This window comes from Dermochelys coriacea, chromosome 6, assembly GCF_009764565.3.
Source record: "Dermochelys coriacea isolate rDerCor1 chromosome 6, rDerCor1.pri.v4, whole genome shotgun sequence".
NCBI classification, from domain to species: domain Eukaryota; kingdom Metazoa; phylum Chordata; order Testudines; family Dermochelyidae; genus Dermochelys; species Dermochelys coriacea.
Genome location: NC_050073.1, coordinates 126,781,957 through 126,809,326, shown reverse-complemented (window position 1 = coordinate 126,809,326; position 27,370 = coordinate 126,781,957). Strand labels below are relative to the sequence as shown.

General features: G+C 45.3%; 1 long non-coding RNA gene across 1 annotated transcript; it reads right to left on the bottom strand.

Moving 5' to 3' along the window:
* Nucleotides 1-383: 383 nt before the first annotated feature.
* On the bottom strand, nt 384-27,370 carry LOC122460740. Its single transcript, XR_006282214.1, has 4 exons — nt 27,261-27,370; nt 2,353-2,426; nt 2,104-2,180; nt 384-668 (listed from the first exon to the last, which is right to left on the bottom strand). It is a non-coding gene; the product is annotated as an uncharacterized LOC122460740 (long non-coding RNA).

Sequence of the window (27,370 nt, the reverse complement as noted above, 5' to 3'; positions counted from 1 at the left end):
TGCCATTACTGGATTTAAAGTTGCAAGATTACTCTGACATTGACTATCCCCACTTCACATGAAGTGCTCTGTGTTTAATTTACCATATGTTTACAATTCAAAATATTTAACTTGAGTGACATTTGGTTCTTGTCGTGTTAGAATTCCAGCAGTAAACCAAAAAGAAAAGGAGGACTTGTGGCACCTTAGAGACTAACAAATTTATTTGAGCATAAGCTTTCGTGAGCTACAGCTCACTTCATCGGATGCACGGTAGCTCACGAAAGCTTATGCTCAAATAAATTTGTTAGTCTCTAAGGTGCCACAAGTACTCCTTTTCTTTTTGTGAATACAGACTAACATGGCTGCTACTCTGAAACCTAGCAGTAAACCAGTGAATTAAATATAAAACAAACAAAAGCCCTTCTTGAAAAGCTGATCCAGGGTCTGAGAGAGTTCATATGGAAAACATCTCTGCTCTCCAGGCATTGGAGGCCTGCCTTCAAGGCAGAGGGCTATAAATATTCCCACTTCCTTTCTATATTTTAATTATTTTCCACTCTGCTTCTTGTTTGTTTACCAGGTTCTTCTCCGAGGTGGTGCCCTTGCAGCTTTTCCAGGATTCGATCTCTGTTTAATTCGCCGTACATCATGCTGGAGAGCTACAGGAGCTCAGCAGGAACACTTCTCTGAAAACAGGTTGAAAGGGGTTCAGTAAAGGTAAATGCCAGACATGCTGTTGCTTATAAAAATTCCCTTTTAAGATGCTCTCTCCACTGCTGTGCAAACTTGGAGGTTGGTGAACAAGGAGGCCCGGACTCCTTGCAACTTGTGGCTGATACTAAGACTCTCTGTTTCAAGACCATGAATTGTTTATAAGGTGGGCTCTTCTGGATTGCATTTGATAAAACAACTAGAAAATTGATCCTGTCCCCACAACTTACGCTTCTGCTGGAAGAAAGGTTTCCAGCAAAATGACTCTTGATTGCTTCAGTAGCGACTGTGCACAGTTTTAGAACAAAGAAATGGCAGGTTAACAGGTACGGGAGTTACCTGGCTTTCAGCTCTAGATTGTCAGCACTGACGGCAGTGGGGGTGGGGTTTTAAGATTGACAGTGGGCGGTATCCTCACCAGGGATGCAGGAACGGGGTGGGACCCACCACTTTTTCATGGACCCATCACTTTTTACTGGCCGTAGGGGTGAATGTCGGAGGGGGAGGGGGCAGAGAGGGTGGGGTCTTACGGGGAAGGAGCGGCATGGGGGAGCAGGGCCCTGGTTCAGGTGTCAGTGCCCCCCCCACACTTTTAGGAAGCTTCTGTCACTCCTGATCCTCACTGCTCTCCAAACAAAGTGACCCTTGCCTAAAGTCAAAATAGTTTCTCCTTTGGTCTAGCTGATTGAGGAAGAAGGTCTTTGTAAGCCTAGGGGGAACATTTTCAAAGCAATCTAAATCACTTCAGGGCCTAAGTGTTGATGTCACTTTTGAAAATGGGACTTGGGCGCCTGAAGAATTTAGAAGGTCTTGAAAAATTCATCCCCATTGGCCCTGGGTCACCCCCATGGTTACTTTACTATCAGTGTAAAGCAGGGTGTCGGCCTATTATGGAGGACTGAAAGATGGCAAGGGAAATAAGATTGCCTGGGTGCCTTACTGCAGTATATCTGATAAATTCAGATTGAATGGGAAGAAAAGGTAAGGTTTAGTGTGCTCCAAATTCTGTTAGTGCGCTCCAAATCTGCCACGCTGACTACTTCATCCCCATATGAGTGACATGGATACTTGAGTCTGTCTGCAGCACTGGGCTCAAGCCAGTGAAGAAAGTCTCAGGAAATGCTTTTAAAAATAAACACAATCATATTTAAGATCTCAAGCGGTGATGGGCTAGATATGCAGATTGGAAAGGAAAACCTCCAGCGGGGAATCCTGATTCTTCTTCCCCTGAGATAACTGGCTCCTCCAGAGCGGCACTGAATGGAAGCAGGCACCACGGGGCTGACTTTCAGAAGCAGTGCACATCCCCGAATCCCACTGATCTTAGTGGGCATCCGCAGGATCCAGACCCCCTGAAACTCAGGCTGGATAAGGGTAGTCAGGGGAGCCTGTCTGATTTATGGAGCTTACCTTCTGCCAACTCAGTCTAGGACCTCTACAGGAGGGAGCTCCCTGACGGCTCCAGCATATTCAGTCCATCCCTCCCCCTGTTTTACAAAATATTTCAGGTGTTTCCTCAAGGACAGTTGTAAACGGGGTTGATAATGATGATGATCATTACAGCAGAGCCTAGCAAGCCCTAGCTAGCAGCAGAGCTCACTGTGCTAGGTGCTGTCCAGAAAAGTAATAGAGAGGCTAGTCCTTGCCCCAGAGACTTACCAAGCAAGGTGGCAGACTGGCTGCATTAGGTGGATGAAAGGCGAATTGCAGGGAGGTGAGCTGGGAGGACGAGACTGCAATAAAATGAATAGAGTTTAGTGGAAAGGCAGAAGTCTCAGCTTACTATGTGCCTACGCAGGTCCAGATGGGAGGGATTCGTCTATCGCAATGGTGAGCTAGGCCTGCAGCACGGGTTTGCTGCAACTTCTGGACAACTTCTGGTATTAGTGATGGTGTCATCTGCTGTAGAAGAAGCATTGAAACCCTGCCGGGCTCACTTTATGTCCTTTCTGGCATAAGGCCTTTGGCCTGCACAGCATGTTTGTCACTTGTGTCTCTACGTTGCAGTGAGTTCATAAGAAACCATCACCAACAGCTCTGTAACAAATTGATATTTGAATAAACCTCAGGTCACCTTGTTTAAATGTGTGTCCCGACTCTGTTCTGTGGCTCACACTGCATTTACACTGCAGCGAGGGGTTCTGTTCTAGCTGTATTGCGATAGCCTTTCACATGTGTCTTTCTCCCCCGACTATTTCCTCTCTTGCCGGCTAAGGTGTTCACAGGCTTCAGCTGGTGTGATCAAACATGTCATTTCCCAGTGGTTTCAGTGCTTTAGCTGCTCAGGAGTTTGAGATGCTGCTGCCGCTGATTCAAGTGACCTGGATTATTTATGCCTCTTCTGTCCTCAGCCAACGGCTCAACTGAAAGCTTCAATTGTCAGCGAAGGCAGATTGCAGCTGGAATGGAACGTTATTTCCTATAGATAAACTGGGTAAAAGACAGTGTTTTAAAAAAACCTCTATTAAATACCCCCTCGTCCCCCAACCCACCAATCCAACTCAATGTCTCCTCAACACACTCGGTTGCCATCTTGTTTCCTCTGTATCTTATTACACTGAAGGTCCTGTCTCAGTTGAGGAGATGCACCAATATCCAAGTCCTCAGCATTGAACGATGTGAAGAATAGCTACACTCCATGATAAGTTGTTGTAATCACTTCTGATCTGCATGCATTTGTGGTTTTTTGGTCACGCCCTCCTCCTACCTGGGATGGTCACACAAAATCCCTTCTCAAGCTGCTGAATAGCAGAGACGCAGGCAATGGGATTGGTGATATCAGAGACACAGATTCTAATCCCCAGTGAGTCCTATGCACAACTTCCACCGTCCTCTCAGCTGTGCTATGCTTGGGATGCCTCATCATTGGGTCGGTTTCTGTATGTTTCAGGCGATATTTCAAGGGTCATGTTTCTTCTAGGGTCAGCTTTTTGAGAACTAGTTCTCCACTCTACATGATCAGGCACAAAAAAGCCTGTAAGCATTATGGCTGATTGCCACATTTTTTCAGCAAAAATATTTTCATCCATTGTAAATGCCTCCTTCTCAGAGTTCTCTCTGTTACCATCGTTCCTTTCCCCTCCCAGCTTCCTTCTTTCCTTGGTGGGATAGTGATCTGATTCTTTTATTTTTTGTATGTTAAATTCAGAGGTGTTTCATAGGACTTGCCATATCCCATGAAACTACTGGACAAGGTAGCCAGCCTCATGCTATGGACAGTAGTTGGCTCATTCAGATGGAAGGCAAGTCCTTTACAACGTGCATGAAGCTAAATGCTCTGCATGGAGTATGTTGGTAGAGGAGAAGGGCAGATGTAAGGAATAATTAAAATTCATTTCTGTTCCCTGCAGATCAGCTTGGGCTATGAAGCATGAGATTAGATGTCTCTGTGCTCTCTCTCTCTCTCTCTCTCTCTCTTTTTCTTTATCGTGGATCAGCACTGCTGGTAACCAACATTGAAACAGAAGCAGATTTTTTTGACATTAGTCATGGTGACGACCCTATAATCATCAGCATGAGTTGCTGTGATAAAGCAGTTCTGTCATCCATTCCCCATTGTCACCAACAAAGGAGCCTTCAATTTAATGGCAGACTACTATGTAATGTGTTCCTAGCAGGACACCTTTACACTTGCATTGACCCTATGTCCTACACAAAAGGGTAATAAAATGGAATCTCTATTCCCTGTCAGTGAAATTGGAATTTGAGCGCATTGTTACTAAAAAGCGAGTATGCAGATGTATATTTCAGACGCTTTCCCTAGAATACTGTTACCTCTTTTTGACTTGAACAGTTAGCCAATATTCAGCACCTTCCATGTTTTTTTGGTTAGGAGGAGAAATTGATGATGGACTTAGTTAAATCCAAAGCTGACCGCGAAGAGTTACCAGGGGATCTCACAAAACTGGACAATGAAATGGCAGATGAAATTCAGCATTGATAAGTGCAAAGTAATGCATACGGTGACCAGACGTACCGATAAAATTCAGGTTTCAGAGTAGCAGCCGTGTTAGTCTGTATTCGCAAAAAGAAAAGGAGTACTTGTGGCACCTTAGAGACTAACAAATTTATTAGAGCATAAGCTTTCGTGAGCTACAGCTCACTTCATCGGATGCATTTTGCAAAATGCATCCGATGAAGTGAGCTGTAGCTCACGAAAGCTTATGCTCTAATAAATTTGTTAGTCTCTAAGGTGCCACAAGTACTCCTTTTCTTTTTACCGATAAAATTGTTTGTCCCGCGTCCTGGCCGATGTTCTCCGGCTTTTTTTTTTTTGCTTGGGATGGCAAAAAATAGGAGGAAGTTTCCTTGTTCTCAGTTCCAAGCCTCTTTCAGTCAGCACTCAGCCCCAAAAACTCTCTGCCTAGAGTTTTTCTCAGGGCCACATTCCCAGTGTTTGTTCTGCTCTGTCTTTGGCTTTCTGCTCATTCTCTGCTGCTTTGCACAGGCACCATGCTCCAATCTAATTGGTCCCCTGCCCCTGCATTTATCAGATCACAGTGGAATCCCCTTGGGCTGCATGACTAAACTCCTATTCCAACCTTGTGTAATGGGATAGGAGAATGCTTGCTGAAGCAAGATTAGGTACAACTCTTATGTTCAACTCCCATTCTTCCTTCACCTCAGCTTATCTCTTTGCTTAAGCATAGGCTAGAATGCTGTCTTTTCAGAAAGCATTACACAGAGTTAAATGTCAGGGCTATTGTATGTAGAAGTACGTAAGTAGGTATTAACAGCTCTCATTCAACTTCCCAGAAAGAGTACCATACAGTTTCTTAGGCTGTAACTATGCTACAGAAGCTACAATGGCGCAGCTGCACCATGCAGCTGCATCGCTGTAATGCTTATGGTGGGGATGCTCTAAGTCAACTGGAGGGAGCTCTCCTGTCAGCTTAATAACTTTTGCCTCCTCAAGAGGAGGTAGCTGTGTCAGCGGGAGAAATTCTCCTGATGACATAGCGCTGTCCACACTGGCGCTTAGGTCGGTGTAATTTACGTTGCTCAGGAGTGTGGATTATTCACACCCCTGAGTGACGTAAGATATACCAAAGTAAACAAACAATTAATGCACATAAAACATTGTAAATGGTATTGTAAATGTAATGTGACTAGTTGTTGGAGTTCTCCCGAGACCTCTTCCACTTGGTTTCCCAAGAATTCAGTCTGAGTCCAGTCTTGTCACTCAGATTTCTTTATTTGGCACTGTAACAAAGTGGGAATATGAGTCCTGTTTGTGCCTCAGTTTTCCCCATATACTGAAATGTAACCCAGGGGACTGTTTCTCCCAGGGAAGGCTGAGACACATAAGTGTGGGTGTTGCCTAGCAGTCTGGGCCTTAGTCCCCATACCAATGGAGAATCCATGAGGACAATGATTAATCCAAACACTGGGACATTGATACCTAGAAACCAACAACCATGGATTGCTCCACCTCTCTGCAAGAAGCCGAGCACCATTTTCCCAGCTGGAGATCAAAGGACTGGTGTGGGGTGAAGTGGGGGACAAGAGTTGGCTGCTGGAAGGAGTCAGGGCTGGAGTCTGATGAAGGAGATCCAGATGGAGAGACACAAAGAGCTTGAACCAAGGGGTTCACTACAGCTTGGCTGGGCTCTGGGCTGACCAGAATGGACTGTGCTTTAACCTTCATTTCTCTAGACTATCCCATCTAAGGAGGTGGTGAAGCTGCGTGGCTTGAACTGGAAGAAGAGTAAGACCGCAAGGAGGTCTGTCACACTTAAGGGGTTCCCCCTAGGGCTACAGTACCAATCCTGAGGATCCATGACAGTAGAGTGACCAGACAGCAAATGTGAAAAATTGGGATGGGGTGTGGGGTAATAGGAGCTGATATAAGAGAGAGACTCAAAAATCAGGACTGTCTCTATAAAATTGGTCACCCTATGTGACAAGCACACAGCAAAGCTATGCTGAGTTGCTCAGAGTCAAGCATAGGGGGTGGGCACAGGATGTGCCACACATCCAAAGTTACACAGCAAAACTTCACCTTTTAGACATTGTTACTAACACTCATAACACCTGCATTCTGAACAATACATTGCATTACATGCTTCCGAATTGGCTTGGTTACTCTGCTGGAAGCAATCCCTGCACGGCAGGCTCTGTGCACACATGGTGAATGCATGCCCTACTCTTTACTTCAGCCTCACCTTGTCTTGTCCATCGTAAATAGTACAAATTTAGTATCTCAGCTCGTGTAGATGGCCTGGCTCTGCTAATCCATTCACCTTCCCAGTCATGTCCCCTAAAAAATGAGGAAAGTTACTTATGTCAAGATCTTAACCTCCATGAATTTATCTAGTTCTCTTTTAAACTCTGTTATAGTCCTGTTAAGTCCATTAATGGCTATTAGCCAGGATGGGTAAGGAATGGTGTCCCTAGCCTCTTTTGTCAGAGGGTGGAACTGGATGGCAGGAGAGAAATCACTGATCATTACCTGTTAAGTTTGCTCCCTCTGGGGCACCTGGCAGTGGCCACTGTCGGTAGACAGGATACTGGGCTGGATGGACCTTTGGTCTGAGCCAGTCTGACAGGTCTTATGTTCTTATGCCCAGGCCTACATCAATATTTTGAAGACTATGAACAACTTAAACTAAAGTTATTATGTAGTTACAGATATTTAAATATAAAGTTTCACACTTTTACACTTCTGTGCTTTAGCACACACATCTGAAGACATCCGCCTCCAATCTCCTCTCAGAGATGATTTCTCAGTCTTTAGCATGTGATCATATTACAGAGTATGTGTCACCTGGACTCTTCAGAGCTTAAGAAGAATGGCAACGTCTCGGTTGTTCCAAACACTTCAGAACCCTGGCAGCAGACAGACACTCTGGGTCTCCAGCGCCAGCAGCTTTCCAACTGACTGGTTCTCAGTTGCTGGTGAAACAATTGTTTCATGTTCTCTGTGTGTGTGTATATATAAATCTCTCCTCTGTTTTTTCCACCAAATGCATCCGATGAAGTGAGCTGTAGCTCACGAAAGCTTATGCTCTAATAAATTTGTTAGTCTCTAAGGTGCCACAAGTACTCCTTTTCTTTTTGCAAATACAGACTAACACGGCTGCTACTCTGAAACCTGTTTTTTCTTTAATTCAGATAGAATCCCAGTTGGGAGCAGTTAGCTGAGAGAGCTGTGTAAGTTCCTCAGGCTCTGAAGCCTCTAGGAGTAGCAAATGCTCCCTCCCCGCTCTCCCTCTAGGTCCTTGGAGCACATCAAAGTGGACCGAACATTCCCATGTAAGTAAAGCTGGAACTGCACTGACCGGTATCCAAAGTGGCACAGGGATTGGGGCCCAGCCCTCAGAGCAGAGACATCTGCTGTGCTGGGCAACACAAAATGGGGAAGAGATGGCCAGCCCTCTGTAGAGATAGAGGTGGTTAGGGACTATTTAGAAAAGCTGGACGTGCACAAGTCCATGGGGCCGGACGAATTGCATCCGAGAGTGCTGAAGGAATTGGCGGCTGTGATTGCAGAGCCCTTGGCCATTATCTTTGAAAACTCGTGGCGAACGGGGGAAGTCCCGGATGACTGGAAAAAGGCTAATGTAGTGCCCATCTTTAAAAAAGGGAAGAAGGAGGATCCTGGGAACTACAGGCCGGTCAGCCTCACCTCAGTCCCTGGAAAAATCATGGAGCAGGTCCTCAAAGAATCAATCCTGAAGCACTTAGAGGAGAGGAAAGTGATCAGGAACAGTCAGCATGGATTCACCAAGGGAAGGTCATGCCTGACTAATCTAATCGCCTTTTATGATGAGATTACTGGTTCTGTGGATGAAGGGAAAGCAGTGGATGTATTGTTTCTTGACTTTAGCAAAGCTTTTGACACGGTCTCCCACAGCATTCTTGTCAGCAAGTTAAGGAAGTATGGGCTGGATGAATGCACTATAAGGTGGGTAGAAAGCTGGCTAGATTGTCGGGCTCAACGGGTAGTGATCAATGGCTCCATGTCTAGTTGGCAGCCGGTGTCAAGTGGAGTGCCCCAGGGGTCGGTCCTGGGGCCCGTTTTGTTCAATATCTTCATAAATGATCTGGAGGATGGTGTGGATTGCACTCTCAGCAAATTTGCGGATGATACTAAACTGGGAGGAGTGGTAGATACGCTGGAGGGGAGGGATAGGATACAGAAGGACCTAGACAAATTGGAGGATTGGGCCAAAAGAAATCTAATGAGGTTCAATAAGGATAAATGCAGGGTCCTGCACTTAGGATGGAAGAATCCAATGCACCGCTACAGACTAGGGACCGAATGGCTCGGCAGCAGTTCTGCGGAAAAGGACCTAGGGGTGACAGTGGACGAGAAGCTGGATATGAGTCAGCAGTGTGCCCTTGTTGCCAAGAAGGCCAATGGCATTTTGGGTTGTATAAGTAGGGGCATAGCGAGCAGATCGAGGGACGTGATCGTTCCCCTCTATTCGACACTGGTGAGGCCTCATCTGGAGTACTGTGTCCAGTTTTGGGCCCCACACTACAGGAAGGATGTGGATAAATTGGAAAGAGTACAACGAAGGGCAACAAAAATGATTAGGGGTCTAGAGCACATGACTTATGAGGAGAGGCTGAGGGAGCTGGGATTGTTTAGTCTGCAGAAGAGAAGAATGAGGGGGGATTTGATAGCTGCTTTCAACTACCTGAAAGGGGGTTTCAAAGAGGATGGCTCTAGACTGTTCTCAATGGTAGCAGATGACAGAACGAGGAGTAATGGTCTCAAGTTGCAATGGGGGAGGTTTAGATTGGATATTAGGAAAAACTTTTTCACTAAGAGGGTGGTGAAACACTGGAATGCGTTACCTAGGGAGGTGGTAGAATCTCCTTCCTTAGAGGTTTTTAAGGTCAGGCTTGACAAAGCCCTGGCTGGGATGATTTAACTGGGACTTGGTCCTGCTTTGAGCAGGGGGTTGGACTAGATGACCTTCTGGGGTCCCTTCCAACCCTGATATTCTATGATTCTATGATTCTATGATCTCTTGGGCCTACGAGAGTCAGCATCTGAGCCAGCAGAGCTGTCTTTAATTCTTCTACTTATACCCCTCCCAGCTGGTGCTCTGACTGGCTCAGCTCTCAGAGGGTGACCTGCCAGACAGATTGCCCACAACTCCCCTTGCGGCTTCAGAAACTGCTGCTGAGCACGTCCAGTAACTGCCACCCCCTATGCCAGATGCTTCTGGACCTGGCTAGCTCTTGCCCTGCCCTGCACATGTGCAGATTCATGGAGTATTCAAACAAAAATCCAAGTCTCCTCCCCATTGCTTCTCTCCTGCCCTTTGGGCAAAGTCAAATGCTGCAGTGTAAAGGTGGCAGGTTACACTTCCAGCTATCTAGTCCATAAAGGGGCTCAATTGCTCTTTTCGGGCTTATCCTGAATGAAGGGTGGCTGTTAAACTCTCCAGCTTCAATGAGGTTTAACCCAACCCCTAACAATATTTTGCCACTGACACAATCATTGTGCCAAAGAGGGGAGCCAACAGTGAATCTGAGAGCACCCCCCCCGGCTTCTTTTCAGACTTTGTCTGAAAAATATAAATCCATATTAAACCAGTGTAAAATGTTCATGTAACTCACTGTAAATTGCTACAAAACATGTGACTCACAATATTTCACTGTGCTGCGAATTTGGTTTTAGAATAACCACGTTGGTATTTAACAAGAATAGACATGGAATGGCAACCGAGACCAGAGACCCCAGGCCACCGGGGAGTGTTAATCTGGCTGTCCTGTGATGGGTCTCTCCCCATGCAGACTGGAAGATGTAATATGATTACTTGGAATAATTTGGCTTCAGAGTAGCAGCCATGTTAGTCTGTAGCTGCAAAAAGAAAAGGAGGACTTTTAAATAATAATTTGATTATTGTATGTTCACCAATTGGAAAGTCTAGTCCTAATTTTTGTATTGTCTTTATGTCCCCTGAGAACCATTTCAGTGCTCAGAGTGGGTCAGCGTGTGCTGGAAAAGGCAGCCTCCTCTCAAACTGTTGCTGTCACCATCTGGTGCTAAAAGAAAAGAGCACATGTTCTTCCACACTTCCTAAAGGGCAGCACGATGGTGCTGTGATGTGTGTGGGGGTGTTTCTACCAGGGTGTTGCTGCTGCTGAGAAATGGAGGTTGATAGGGCATTCAGAGGGGTGCGCGACCGCGGATTTCAGCATTACCCACAGTGGAGTTGCCACTTGAAACTTGAATCTGTTTGTCACAGTCGTCACCTGGGAGGCAGCGGTGTAAATCCGCTGCAGCTGGAGAAGTCCTTGAATCTGTCATGGAACAAAGTTGGTTTCTATTTTGAAAAAGGGGCCTATCCAACAGCTCTCGGTGCCCACGCAGCCTGTTTGCCACGCAAATGGAAACTGACCCAGTGTCACCTAGGCATCCCAAATCAACCATATGTAAGCCCCTCCCTTCTCAACTCACTAAACCTGATCCTTGCAAAAAGCCTCTCTCCATGCTCAGGCTTTGCAATCTACTTTGATAGTCAAAAAAAAGTCTGAAGGCTGGGGGAGGTATGTGTAAATGTCACAGCCGGGCGATTTCCACTGTGGATGCTGTAGCTCAAGACTCCTGCCCCCCTCCCCCCTCAGTGTATGTAAGGGTTCTTAACTCTAGCTGCTGGGATATAGCCCTGGGAGACCTGGGGTCTCTGAGATACACAGGACCCAAATCCTAAAAGGCTTCATAGATGAGAATTAAAATGGTGAATTGCATCCTGAAAAGATTCAGAAACTGCAGTTTCTGGAGCACAGGTATCTCATGCCTCTTCCATGGAGCACTGCTAGAGTATGTGGTCAATCACATTCTACAGCAGAACGGGAGAGCATCTTTGCCGGTCCAGTCGTATGTTGATAAAAAGTAGAGTTACCTCATCTAGAAAAGCTCTATATGTCTAACAGGGAACAATAATCTTTCTGTAGAAAAACATTATTTGCTTTTAGAATTCTAGTCTAGAGAATTGAACCCAGCTGCAGAATCCAGTAGGTTGGTTGTGAATTCCCTAGCAAGTTCACCATTGTGTGTTACATTTTAGTTTAATTCCTATTAGTTTAATCACCATTAAATTCTATAGGATTTTTCCATCCGGGTAAATGGTACAGCTGCACTGACATTCACACAGCCCTGCTACACATGTTTAGCTTTCCCCTCTGCTGCACTCCTTTTACAGCATAAATGTAGCTGCAGTCATGGCACTTGCTGTGTACAGCCCTCTGGATTTGTGTTCTTGTTCCTTAACAACAGAGAGAACAAGGAACTGTCAGCTGCCTGCACAGCGATGGAGATTGTTCTGTTTGAGATGGATTGGGCTGAACAGCTTCCTCCATCTATCCCGTCCGTGGAGAGGGTAACTTGGAACACTGAGTATTTCACAAAGAGAAAAGGAGTACTTGTGGCACATTAGAGACTGTCAAGGTTCCTTCCCCACTCTGAACTCTAGGGTACAGATGTGGGGACCTGCATGAAAGACCCCCTAAGCTTATTCTTACCAGCTTAGGTTAAAAGCTGCCACCACCAAAGTGTTACACAAAGAATAACAGGGGAAATGCCCACTTGGAAACGTCTCCCCTCCAAAAAATATCCCCCCAAGCACTACACCCCCTTTCCTGGGGAAGGCTTGATAAAAATCTCACCAATTTGCATAGGTGAACACAGACCCAAACCCTTGGATCTTAAGAACAATGAAAAAGCAATCAGGTTCTTAAAAGAAGAATTTTAATTAAAGAAAAAGTAAAAGAAAAAACTCTGTAAAATCAGGATGGTAAATACCTTAGAGTAGTCAGATTCATAACGTAGAGAATCCTGCTAGGCAAAACCTTAAGTTACAAAAAGACACAAAAACAGGAATATACATTCCATTCAGCACAACCTATTTTACCAGCCATTTAACAAAAGGAAATCTAACGCACTTCTATCTAGATTACTTACTAACTTAACAGAAAGAAAAGGAGGACTTGTGGCACCTTAGAGGCCAACAAATTTATTTGAGCATAAGTTTTCGTGAGCTACAGCTCACTTCATCAGATGCATTCAGTGGAAAATACAGTGGGGAGATTTATATACACAGAGAACATGAAACAATGGGTGTTACCCTACACTCTGTAAGGAGAGTGATCAGGTAAGGTGAGCTATTACCAGCAGGAGAGCCGGTGGGGAGAGGGGGGGACCTTTTGTGGTGATAATCAAGGTGGACCATTTCCAGCAGTTGACAAGAACGTCTGAGGAACAGCGGGGGGGGGTTAGCCTTGTTCTAACCCTCCTCAGGCCCTACGCTACTAGCACTCCCAGACACCACTGACTTCCTGAGGAAACTACAATCCATTGGTGATCTTCCTAAAAACTCCATCCTAGCCACTATGGATGTAGAAGCCTTTACACCGACATTCCACACAAAGATGGGCTACAAGCCGTCAGGAACAGTATCCCCGATAATGTCACGGCTAACCTGGTGGCTGAACTTTGTGACTTTGTCCTCACCCATAACTATTTCACATTTGGGGACAATGTCTACCTTCAAATCAGCGGCACTGAGATGGGTACCCGCATGGCCCCACAGTATGCCAACATTTTTATGACAGGTTTCAGAGTAGCAGCCGTGTTAGTCTGTATTCACAAAAAGAAAAGGAGGACTTGTGGCACGTTAGAGACTAACAAATTTATTAGAGCATAAGCTTTCGTGAGCTACAGCTCACTTCATCGGATGCATTTGGTGGAAAAAACAGAGGAGAGATTTATATACACACACACAGAGAACATGAAACAATGGGTTTATCATACACACTGTAAGGAGAGTGATCACTTAAGATAAGCCATCACCAGCAGCAGGGGAGGGAAAGGAGGAAAACCTTCCATGGTGACAAGCAGGTAGGCTAATTCCAGCAGTTAACAAGAATATCAGAGGAACAGTGTGGGGTGGGGTGGGGGGGAGAAATACCATGGGGAAATAGTTTTACTTTGTGTAATGACTCATCCATTCCCAGTCTCTATTCAAGCCTATATATGGCTGACTTAGAACAACACTTCCTCAGCTCTCGTCCCCTAATGCCCCTACTCTACTTGCGCTACATTGATGACATCTTCATCATCTGGACCCATGGAAAAGAAGCCCTTGAGGAATTCCACCATGATTTCAACAATTTCCATCCCACCATCAACCTCAGCCTGGACCAGTGCACACAAGAGATCGACTTCCTGGACATTATGGTGCTAATAAGCGATGGTCACATAAACACCACCCTATACTGGAAACCTACTGACCGCTATTCCTACCTACATGCTTCCAGCTTTCATCCAGATCATACCACATGATCCATTGTCTACAGCCAAGCTCTACGATACAACCACATTTGCTCCAACCCCTCAGACAGAGACACAGACATCCAAGATCTCTATCAAGCATTCTTACAACTATAATGCCTACCTGCTGAGGTGAAGAAACTGATTGACAGAGCCAGAAGTCAGAAGACAGTACCCAGAAGTCACCTACTACAGGACAGGCCCAACAAAGAAAATAACAGAACGCCACTAGCCATCACCTTCAGCCCCCAACTAAAACCTCTCCAATGCATCAACAAGGATCTACAACCTATTCTGAAGGACGACCCATCACTCTCACAGATCTTGGGAGACAGGCCAGTCCTTGCTTACAGAAAGCCCCCCAACCTGAAGCAAATACTCACCAGCAACCACACAACAGAACCACTAACGCAGGAACCTGTCCTTGCAACAAAGCCTGTTGCCAACTGTGCCCACATATCTATTCAGGGGACACCATCATAGGGCCTAATCACATCAGCCACACTATCAGAGGCTCGTTCACCTGCGCATCTACCAATGTGATATATGCCATCATGTGCCAGCAATGCCCCTCTGCCATGTACATTGGTCAAACTGGACAGTCTGTACGTAAAAGAATGAATGGACACAAATCAGATGTCAAGAATTATATATTTCAAAAACCAGTCAGAAAACACTTCAATCTCTCTGGTCACTCGATTACAGACCTAAAGGTCACAATTCTTCAACAAAAAAACTTCAAAACCAGACTCCAACGAGAGACTGCTGAATTGGAATTAATTTGCAAACTGGATATAATTAACTTAGACTTGAATAAAGACTGGGAGTGGATGGGTCATAACACAAAGTAAAACTATTTCCCCATGTTTATTCATTTCCTCCCCCCCCACAGTTCCTCAGATGTTTTTGTCAACTGCTGGAAATGACCCACCTTGATTAAAAGGTCCCCCCCCCCCGCTCTCCTGCTAGTAATAGCTCACCTTACCTGATCGCTCTCGTTACAGAGTGTACGGTAACACCCATTGTTTCATGTTCTCTGTGTATATAAATCTCCCCACTGTGTTTTCCACTGAATGCATCCGATGAAGTGAGCTGTAGCTCATGAAAGCTTATGTTCAAATAAATTTGTTAGTCTCTAAGGTGCCACAAGTACTCCTTTTCTTTTTGCGGATACAGACTAACACGACTGCTATTCTGAAACCTGTCATTATGCAGGGTATTTCAGTGGCCAATTCTTCCACATGCCATCCCCAAAACACCCCATCTCATAAGGTCCAAGTGAGCTGTTCAGTAATGTACTTTGAACCCAGCCAATGAAACGGAATGGACAGGTCTTGTTCAGAAGCTGCAGCCCTCCTTTATATTGACCAGGTTGAAACCAGTTCTCCCAGCTGTTTGTCTAGCCCTGGATCACCACTGCCATGAGCCCTAGCCACAAGAACAGCTCTGCTGGAGGTGATGGATAATGACAATGCTACAACACTTGCCTCTGTTTCTCAGAATTATTTACAAACCTGACTTAAAATTCAGATGATAATCAATTCAGATTAATATAAAACACCTGTGAGGTGAGGAATTACAGTGCCCACCACTGAAAAGAAGCCACCCTAGCAGAGGTGGATTAAGATTTATTGGGGCCCTGGGCACAAAGAACATTTAGCCCCCCACTCAGTGGGGGTCCAGGGGCACCAGAACTGGGAAGGGGGGCTATGCCCGTCCACTTTTTAACATGGGCGTAGGAGCTTCAGACAGGCATGGAGCAGCAGCGGCAGGGAGCTGATAAAGTGATCAGCTCCCCTGCCATGAAGCGCAGCCCCTGTTAGCTACGCCAGCCTCTTCTCAGTAGGGGACTGAAGTGGGCCTTCATTCCCCCTTGTCATGGGACCCCATCTCCTGTTCCTTCTCTTCCCCTGAGGCCCTGCTCAAGCTGCAAACCAAAGCTGGGCCATGGTAAGAGCTACCCAGGATCCCAGGCTGCTGTGAGATGCTCCAGAACCTCCACCTGCCCTGGGTGGCAAACTCCAGGGGGTGGGGACATGGGCCGGGGGCTGCTCGTGGGCACCCCAGCCCCCGCCTAGGGCAGGTGGAAGGTCTGGGGATTCCCATAGCAGACTGGGCGGCTCTTACCATGGCCCGGGTCTGACTTCCAGTCTGACCAGGGGGCAGGGTTTCGGGGGGGGGGAGAAGAGGAGGAGCAGGGGTGGCCCCCCATTTCCACACAAGTGCCAGTGCTCCTGTGGGGGCTCCTAAAGTGGCTGGGACATGTGGGCATGGGCCCATGGGCCCCAGCGTTAATCCACCACTGCATCTTAGGGGCAGAATGCTGCAGCCATTTAACAGCACACGGCAGTAGCACCAGCGTTGGAGGATACGAGGATCCTGTCTTCAGGTGAGCCATCGGGATTTAGGTACTGTAGAGAGATTGTAATCCCTTGCATGGGTGTCTTCCATTCAAGCACTGATCCAATACAATGTTTGACTGGCTTGAGTGAGTGAATGGCAGCTGTTAGTCACAGAAAGAGGCATCAGCAGTGGAGGGTTTTTCTTTCTTTTTTTTGGCTGGCATCCCAATTCCAACTCTTCTGTCTGAGCATTGTGAGCCCAATTACAATCGAAAGCCAGTGGAATTTGGGGGCCTGACTCCTTCAGGCACTTCTGAAAATCTCACCCTGGAGTTGAGGGTCTATGTTATGAAAGGGATCTAGCCAGCTGTGTGTGTGTGTTACATTAGCAGCAGATGTTTTGGAATCTGATGTGGTGAAGAAGAGGCCTGGAAAATACCATTTAACTTGTTCTCTCAACAAGATTGTGACTGGCACAATAAACCTGGGCATCCACAGCTATTCCAGAAATTACAAATAGCCCTTTGGAATGATGCAAATCTGTTGCAGCTACTATAATTTCTGGTTAAGAGGGAGGGAGGCTGGGGTATACATGGAGATATTTCTAGCTTGCACATCAGTGTTACAGCTTGATAATAGTTGAGGTTCCCGTGCATTTTCATTCTGTTTATCTGTTGCTATCAGTTTGTCATGTCTGACAACACACAAACAAATCAGACAGCTTCCTTCTGAATTTTAAAGGAAATGACAGACATCTTCCTATGGGACAACTGAGACTCTAGCACCAAAAGAGAAACTAAGCAAACTGTCTTACATTCATCTCTGGAGATCTTTCTTTTCTCTTTAGCTTACAACAGTTGTCTTGTTTGCTGGCTGTATATAGATGAGTAACTGTCTGATATGAGGGATTTCCTAAGTAAACAACTGAACCAGCAGTAGTGCCATAACTGCCCATTGATGTTTAGCAAAGCATTTAATGAACACTAGATTAGAATCACTGAGCATAAATAATATAAAATAATCAACTAGAAGAAAGAGCTACCAGTTATAAATGTGGCTTGTGTTTAACGGCACCATTATTGACTCATCATAACACGAACCTATTAGTGTCTCCTTGTAGCCACTAGGGTCCAGATCCTCATAGGTATTTAGGTGTGGCTTTGCTCTGTATTGCAATGCCTAACCCCTAGGCAGCCTGGTCAACCCCGTTTTAGCCACCCAGGCTCCCCATGCAATATATGGGGAGAGTTAGGGACCTGTGAAAAGGATCCTCAGAAGCCAGCAAGCTGAATGGGGAAATAGAAAATGCGAGGAGATGGGTGGGGAGAGGGGCTTTGGTGGTAAGCAGCTGATCTGATGGGCCAGAGACAGGTGATTCCCTCCACTTGGGATCCTCAGTGGCGATCCCTCTCCTGGAGACAGCACCTTAGCCAAGTCCGCTGCTTCGGTAGCCCATGCTGTAGCAGCCAAAGTCTTTCTCTCCCTCCCTCCGCATCTCCTGGTCACACTTGGTACCGCTCCCCTGCTTACCCTGTTTCCCTATGCCACCAGCTGGCTTTTGGGCAGGTGCTGTGCTGCTCCCAGTGCCTATCGGTTAGGTAGAGATGGTGAATCTCTAATAAGATGAAGGTGCAAATACCATGTTTGCTCGGGGTTTTCATCATATCTTTACAGTTAGACAAAGGTTAGACAAAGCCCTTATTCATCATCTGCTAGATAATTTTTTTCAGAATCTAAAGCTCACAGCCTGGTTTCAGAATGCTCTGTTTCTAACCAGAGGAAGCACAAGAACATAAGAAAGGCCAGACTGGGTCAGACCAAAGGTCCATCCAGCCCAGTATCCTGTCTTCCAACTGTGGCCCATGCCAGATGCCCCAGAGGGAATGAACAGAACAGGGAATCAAGTGATCCATCCTGTCACCCATTACCAGCTTCTGGCAAACAGAAGCTAGGTACACCATCCCTGCCCATCCTAACTAATACCCATTGATGGACCTACTGTGTGTTTCCCTCCCTTTTTCTTTTTTGTAATAAAGACTAAGGCCTCGTGTACACTATAGAGTTAGGTCCACGGACGGCCACTTACATGCACAAGCTATATAATTATTGTGGTGTCTGTATGTCAATGTACCTTGGGTTGACCTAATTTTGTAGTGTAGGCTTGCCCCAAGATTACCTGCTCATTTTCTACAGTAGTTATGTTCACCGTAACTTTCCTGCCTTGTGAAATGCACAGGAAATAACTCCTGTGAACTAGACACTTTATAAGTCAATGTGCTTTACTACTTTGCACTAGCTGAGAATCAGGCCCCTTGGAGCCTTGTTGAAGCTTGGTTTGTAAGTTTGTGTGCTGCAGAATTCTGCCAATCGGCTTGGAAAATCTCAATGGAATTTGCTGAAGTGTTGTGCAGTTTGATAGTGTCTGTGCAGTGCAAAGCAGAATGGTTTGGTGGAAAGTGTTTGACCTGAAAGGTAAGACAAGATGAGTGTTGATTCACTGCTAAGTACCTTAGAACTTTCTTGCTCCAAATAGCACTAGTAGGAATTATTTTCATTCATTTGGATTTCTGACTCCACTGTGCTAGAAACTGTACTCACCCGGATCAAAAAGACGGTCCCTGCCGCAAAGAACTGATAACCTAAGTATGCAATGAGAGACAACAGATGGATATAGACAGATGGGGGAGTACAAGGAACCAATGAGACAATATGATAGCATGACAGGCTGTGGTCTCAGCATACCAGCGGTCTAACTACTGTCAAGATTTTTATAGGAATGACAGCAAAGGAGAGATTTAAGGAGGGATGTGAAAGATAATGAAGTAGTTTTGTGGGTGTTAACAAGGAGCTTCTCCCAAGAATGAGGGGCAGCATTGGAGAAAGCATGACGGCACTTGTTTGAAAATTTAGCAAGTGGGCTATGGAGGCTGGAATGGGTCAATTGGAGGCAGGAGACATCTTGATAGTGAATGTGAAAAGATAGGTAGTTGGGGATAGGCCCTGAAGGGCCTTGAAAGTGGACAAGTAGTGTATGGCTGATGTGATCTAGAAGGGGGAGTCAGTGGAGGGATGCAAAGAGGGGTGACGTGGTCAAAGCCACAGGGTGGGAAAATGATCTTTGCCCAGGTTATGGGCGTAAGTGACAGGCAGGATGGTGGTGGTGTGCACCATGATCGAGAAAGGAGGTAGCTGGGAATGCTTGGTGGTGGTGGGGAGACCAGGAGCTCTGTTTTTGTGATGTGCACCTGCCAGCAGACAATAAGTCTCCCATGCTGATGGACTGGCAATCACAGAAAGGCCAAGTGACAGGGCATGGCAGATGGAGCTGATGGGCAATGCTGAAGGAGACTGGGCGATGGTCGGAGATGGGGGCTCAGCAACAGAGAGATCAATGAGAGCAGTGCTTCGTGCAGATCAAGTCAAGTGAACGACCCGTTTGGAGAGTGGGGGAGTGGAACCAGGACTGCAGGTGAAAGGCAGAAGTGGGGGGTGAAGAAATGTGCAGATAGGGGTTGGATGGCTCATCAGCATGGAAGTCCCCAAGGGTGAGTGTGGGGGACTGTGAGGACAGGGAGACAGGAGCTGAGGAAGGCTGATGGGGAGACAGGTGGACAGTAGGTAACAGCAGTGAGGAGAGCAGAGTTGGGGAAAGATTTGGAAAGAGGAAAAGGGAGCGGTTGGAAGCAGCAGGAAGGGGAGAGGAGCAGCCCAGTGCCCCAGCATGGTCTGATCCAGGGCAAGGAGTCGGGGAGAAGAAGCCGCTGTAAGAGAAGGCGGCTGCAGAGGCAGACAAAGGGATCCAGGTCTTTGCGAGAGCCAGGAGCTGGAGGCAGCAAGACATGAAGAGGCTGTGGATGGCTGAGATTCGTCGTGAGATGGATGGTGGCATGAGAGAGGCGCAGGTAGTGGCAGGGCTGGGTGTGGATTGAAGCAGGGCCAGGGCTGGTTGTCACTGGGGTGGGGGAGGGGAGGAGGAGGGAGAAGAGGGTGTGGATGTGGGAGGAGGAGGGAGATCAGGATGGAGTGGGGAAGAGGAGCCAGCAAAGCTGGGACCAGCAGAGGGGTGAGGATAATAAGGATGGGGAAGGGAGATGGAAGGAGGGGGAGGATGAATGCTATGATGCAGAAGTGGGGCGCGATGAGAGCCAGGGGTGGGGGGAGGGGCAGATGAACAAGGTTACAGAAAAAAGTGGAGTTTGAAAAATGCTACGAAGGGAACGTTCACAGAAGAATCCCCTCTAAGCGGCTCCGGGGCTGTCCCACCCTATGAGCGAGGGGAGAGTTGCACTATCAACTGTGCCTGGGCAGACCAGCCCTGCCCATCCAGAGTCCCACTGACGTCAGCCAAAGGCATTTATCAAACTGGGGAAACATATGCAGGGTAGGTACTGCAGTAGAGCCCAGCACCCCCTTGTGGGACGATTCCTTTCACCGCTTTCTAATGGTACCTCATATTTCAAGACTGGAAAGGCAGAAAGTGGGAGTATCACACGGTAGGTGAGCATGTCAAACCACATGATTTGAAATCCTTCCAGCAGCTCCCGACCTAATCTTCCTGCCCTGAAAGAAGCTTTGCCAACACCTGCCCATACTGCATGAGGCTAGGGCGTGTGTAGAGACCTAATCGATGTTGAATTGCATCACTTGTAATGAATGATTTAGTTACAGTTGGTCCTGCTTTGAGCAGGTGGCTGGACTAGATACCTCCTGAGGCCCCTTCCAACCCTGATATTCTAGGATTCTGTGAATGGGATGGAACATTTTCTGCTAAATATGCCTGATGTGCACAAACTAGTGCTTTGGGCATCTCCGTTTGGGAGCTCAACTTGATGCACATTAAAGGGACCTGATTTTCAGAGGGCAGGTCCTTAGGACCTTCCATGGAGCTTAGGGGTCTTTGCATCAGTCTGTGTGACTGTAAAGTAGAAGCTCTGCTAGATGCCGCAGGAATCTGAATAATCATTTTAACAAGGAATTAAAAAAAAATCAGGAGAACCACGGCAAAGTTTATATCACATCTTTGGCTTAGAGATGGTGTATCGTTTGTGCTTCTCTGTGCTTTCCCTTCTTTTTCAAAGATTTCTTTAAGTCGCTGAATTAATTGCATCCGTGTGTCAGTTACGCATGTGAGGGAAATCAGATTTATCTGGCTGCCTTACATAGCATTGCTTAATTAGAAACCCCATTCCTTTCCCAAAGCCAGCAGATACCCTCCTGTCTTTGGGCTGTGTGTTTTGCTACTGCTCTCAGCAGAGACATATCTCTAATTTGATCTAAGTAAGACTTTTTATGAGAGCTGACATCTTACTAAGGGACTTGAAATGACTTTTTCCAGGTTGTTTCTTAATTCTGACAGTTAGGAGGTAATTACTAAACACAATTTTTGTCGTACATCATTCCAGTGAAGCAGAATATTAAAAAACTGGGCAGGAACCTGATATTTTTAAAGTGACAATCAAATTTATAGTGAGTAATATTAAAACGGTAGATTAAAATATAGCATAACACTGAGTTGATCTCTCATTGTGGTGATGTTCCAACTAGTCATAAAGCTGACTGAGCAACATCCATGTTAAAATGAAGAAATGGTTCAATGATTTAAACAGAACTTGGTTTGTTCATATGCAATGGTTTGTTTTTCCTGTGTATGGATGAGGACTAGCTTAGTTTGTTGAGTCACTCACCTGGATGTAAACCTTATTTGCATTCCAGATGGCTGAAGTGTTCAGTGGTTAAAAGAGGTGTTTTGGAGTCAGGTCTTATGCATTACTGGTCCATTTTTTTATTGACTCGCTGTAAAGCCTTGGATTAGTTACTAAAAATATTTTTGCCTTGGTTTTTCCACCTGTAAAATGGAATGTAAAATTTTCCCTGTGGAAATAACAGAATGTTTCTGAAGTGCTTTGAGATCCACCAATGAAAGGCAGATAGAAGTAAAAAAAGAAAGAAGTAATACACATTCTAAGATCAAGTAACCACGGGCTGAAGCATCTGTCCAGTTATCTAAGCTATCTTCTTGTATAGGAAAACCAGTCCTTTAACTTTTGTGCACATTGATTTGCTTCACTGAAAGAAAATAAAAAACATACACTACAAAACCTCTTTAAACTGCTTGATTTTTCTTACTGCACACCCACCCACCCACCCACCCACCCACACACACAGAACAGTCAGAGCACATTTTAGAAAACTGCATTTCAGTGTTTTACAACAATTTTAGTGTCCACAAAGCAGCTCTTCCTTACATTTTAGGTTGTTCCCCCGCCTGATTCATCAGAACAATGTCAGGATGTAGTGTTGATGCCAAAAGAAGTCACTGTCAGGAAAGCGTTTGTATTAATGAACAACACTAGGAAAAAAATTGATAAACCAACACTTCTGCTCACATTGGCACTCTTCCCAGTCACAGGAACTGCTCAGAGTTCTCCACACACCAAATAAGAGCAGAGGCATGCTCCGTCAGCATGCATCTGTTTAGGCATAAAACAAAATGCATAAGTGCTGTATATGGCCATTTAAAGGAGTTTTGTAGCGTAAGCTTTTTATGTTTGCTTCAGTGAGGCAAAACAAGTGTGAAGCTGGGCTAAAAGGCTGGTCAAAATCAATACAAAACGTTTCAAGATTATTGGAACAAAACCGTTAGATTGAATTGAACCAAATTCTTTTTGGCTTTTGGCTTTGCAAAAGTTTGAGATAGTGACACTTTGTCCCGGTTCAGGATGGGGAAATTTTTTGCTATCTCAAATTGTCCACAGGACGAGAAAGTTATTTCCCAGCCAGTTTTACCCAGGGCCATAGCCTACCTACCCACTTGGCACTGTGGAAGTGCTCTTTGCACAGACATCAATTTTCTTCACACCCCAAGAAGGGAATTCGTCACCTAAAACAGATCCACTCGTGTCAAAAGTCTTAGCACAGCAGAGATCAGTGCTGGTCAAGTTGTCATTGGCTCTTCCCCAGTCCTCATCAGTGCATGAAGCTGAGTGAAAAAAGTTTTAGAATAACTGTGAACTGGTATGGGTTATGGAATGGGGCAGCTCTAATCCTAGGTTTGCTGAATGATGCCTGATCTATAGATCACGTATCAATTATATTGATTACTTAAGAATTCCCAGGTATCACTTGGAGGATTGGTGGGTTCTTGTCCCAATATCAGGCCCAATATTATTGAAATTATTATGTAGTTGGGAACCCCGATGTGCACATCTGCAACATTCACATTGCATCCAATGAAGTGAGCTGTAGCTCACGAAAGCTTATGCTCTAATAAATTTGTTAGTCTCTAAGGTGCCACAAGTACTCCTTTTCTATTCACATTGTAGCAACTCTTCTATATTTACAAATAGTTTATTCATGCATTTAGCACAGTCACAAACACTCCAGCTTAGTAAGGTAGAGGTTCTACAGAATGTACATCTGCACATCCATATACTGTGGCAAGGTACCTTCTCGGTTTCACCAGCCTCAGCTGTTTTTAGCTTTGGTGAGACGGGTTTGGGTAAAACAGTCATAGAATCATAGAATATCAGGGTTGGAAGGGACCTCAGGAAGTTCTAGTCCAACCCCCTGCTCAAAGCAGGACCAATCCCCAACTAAATCATCCCAGCCAGGGCTTTGTCAAGCCTGACTTTAAAAACCTCAAAGGAAGGAGATTCCACCACCTCCCTAGGTAATGGATTCCAGTGCTTCACCACCCTCCTAGTGAAAAAGTTTTTCCTAATATCCAACCTAAACCTCCCCCACTGCAACCTGAGACCATTACTCCTCGTTCTGTCATCTGCTACCACTGAGAACAGTCTAGATCCATCCTCTCTGGAACCCCCTTTCAGGTAGTTGAAAGCAGCTATCAAATCCCCCCTCATTCTTCTCTTCCGCAGACTAAACAATCCCAGTTCCCTCAGCCTCTCCTCATAAGTCGTGTTCCTGTCCCCTAATCATTTTTGTTGCCCTCCACTGGATGCTTTCCAATTTTTCCACATCCTTCTTGTAGTGTGGGGCCCAAAACTGGACACAGTACTCCAGATGAGGCCTCACCAATATCGAATAGACGGGAACGATCACATCCCTCGATATGCTGGCAATGCCCCTACTTGTATATCCCAAAATGCTGTTAGCCTTCTTGGCAACAAGGGCACACTGTTGACTCAGATCCAGCTTCTCGTCCACTGTAACTCCAAGGTCTTTTCTGCAGAACTGCTGCCCAGCCACTCGGTCCCTACTCTGTAGCGGTGCATGGGATTCTTCCGTCCTAAGTGCAAGACTCTGCACTTGTCCTTGTTGAATCTCATCAGATTTCTTTTGGCCCAATCCTCTAATTGTCTAGGTCCCTCTGTATCATTTCCCTACCCTCCAGCATATCTACCACTCCTCCCAGTTTAGTGTCATCTGCAAACTTGCTGAGGGTGCAATCCACACCATTCTCCAGATCATTAATGAAGATATTGAACAAAACCAGCCCCAGGACTGACTCTTGGGGCACTCTGCTTGATACCAGCTGCCAACTACACATGGAGCAATTGATCACTACCCATTGAGCCCGACAATCTAGCCAGATTTCTATCCACCTTATAGTCCATTCATCCAGCCCATACTTCTTTAACTTGCTGGCAAGAATACCGTGGGAGGCAGTACCAAAAGCTTTGCTAAAGTCAAGGAATAACCCGTCCACTGCTTTCCCTTCATCCACAGAGCCAGTTATCTCATCATAGAAGGCAATCAGGTTAGTCAGTCATGACTTGCCCTGGGTGAATCCATGCTGACTGTTCCTGATCACGTTCCTCTCCTCTAAGTGCTTCAGAATTGATTCCTTGAGGATGCACAGGATGCATCATTCCTTCTAGGATGCACAGGGGCAGTCTGTTCCTTCTCTCAGCCAGTCTTTTGGGCTTGTTTTTCTTCCCTTAGGGGAGGGAATGCAGCCTCCACTCCTGGTGAGGCTCACTGTCTTGCTGCTTCTAGCCTACTGGCAGCTTGACTCCTTCTCTCTCTCTTCCATCCCCCACCACTTCTCCCAACAGGGGAGGGTTTAATAAGGTCTCAGGCAGCCCATAGTGTTCCATAGAGGTACAGCCTCTGGGTACCGGGTGGCATAATCTAGCATAACCAGTATGTGCTGATGGCCCCGGGCTGATTTCTCCAGTGGCCCTACTAGGTCCTAGCTATTTGAGCTATTTGCTCAATCGGACTTCAATAATCGGCAGAGGTACCAAAGGGGCCCTTAAGTGTGGTCGGGGGCCATGTAATTGGCATTCAGGACAGGAGGCACAATATTGTCAGACCGCTGCATAAATTCCGGGCCAAAAATCCTCTGCAGAATTCGATTGAGAGTTTTATCTACTCCTAGATGCTCCTTGAGCAGATGGCTGTGGGCTAGATCCATCACGCCTCTCTGATGCTTCTGTGGTACTAAGAGCTGTTCCATGACTTGTTCTTGGACCTGGACTACTCTGTATGGCAGATCCCTCTTTATCATATAATATAGCCCTAGGCTCTTGGCTCTCCCTTCCACAGGGACCCCATTCACCTCAATTACTACTTTGTGAATATCTGCTATATATCAGATCATTGGCCTGATCCTGCCCAAAATTCTCCTGTGAAGGTCCAATTTGCCCAAACTCAGCTAATGTAGATCTGCATGATATTGTCCAAAGTAGACTTTATAAAGGATTCTACTCTTTGTTCTTACCATGTTCTAGGGAAACTTTGTTTGGGTCTACATGGGTTTTGTATGTTTCAAAATAAGGAAATCTGGTGGATCATTCTCCAGAGCCAATCCAGACATTAATATAGTCTCACATTTGCTTGATAGCTCATTCCACTTACAGGCCACCTTCAGCCATTCTTCAGTTGTGTTTTTTTTTTTTTTGCTTTGACTCCAAGAAGGCAGATGATTTGGCAGTTCATAGCTACAGAGAAGTTCTCTCCTGTTGCTTGGTTTTGATCCACCCATTACAATCTAATGGTTTTTTTTTTTTGGCAAAATGTTTAAAACAGCATTTTCCCAAATTTGTCACTGGCATACTTCAATACATGTAAATGAATATTAACATTAGTTTGCTTAAAGATTAAACCACTTTTGAATCCAATTGCAATTTGGAAGGTTACTGTAAGACAAACAGAACTGAGAATTCCATTAATAAAATATGAAGAACATGCATGTTGTTATAATACAAAAATGTGCAATTATGTCTTGATCGCAGCTCAGGGATTACATGTTTTTAATGAAGTGCACATTGTCAGAATGGGAAGCAATAAAAATGAAAAAAGTTACAGAACTGAAAATTTAATATATATGATAATACACATAAATCTATTAGAGAAAGTAAAGCAGAATTAATTACATTTCCAAACCCAGAGGGTGAATAAAAATGGTAAAGAATTAAAAAATTCTTACTGTAATTAGAGTTTAGCATACTAAAATTAGAGGAAGTGTTTTCTTTTCTGATAACTTGTGAAATCTTTTCTAAAAGCAAAGCAAGATGGAGTAGGGAGTCTTAATTATGCATTTGAACCGTAACTCAAGAAACCTAAACACTACTTAGAAGTGAAGATTAGATATCCTATTATGAGTATGTATATATGTATGCATGCATTTATTTTGCATCTGAAAAGTTGTGCAATTAAAAAATTGTGTTACACACACACACACACACACACCCCTCTTTTTAATTGCAGAACTTTTCAGATGCAAAGTAAATAAAATCCAAGGAAATACAGAGAGACTGAACAATTTAGTCTGTATTTATTTAGATATATAACTAATAGACAAATGACTGTGCGAGAGCTCTCGGTGACCTGACAATTAATCTTGCAACAGAATAATACACCCAGCAGTATTAAAAAACCCCAAACAGCCGACAAAGAACAAATTAACTCACTAAAACAAATATTACATATTATTATTTATGTTTTAGTTCCTTTTTGTACCTGCTCACCAACTTCTGGAGACTGAATCATGGAAAGTCACTTTGAGTGGGAAGCCCAGTGGTATTTCACCCTGAAATCCTTCATTTGCCTCCGAATGAGGGTAGAGAATCTTGGCAAA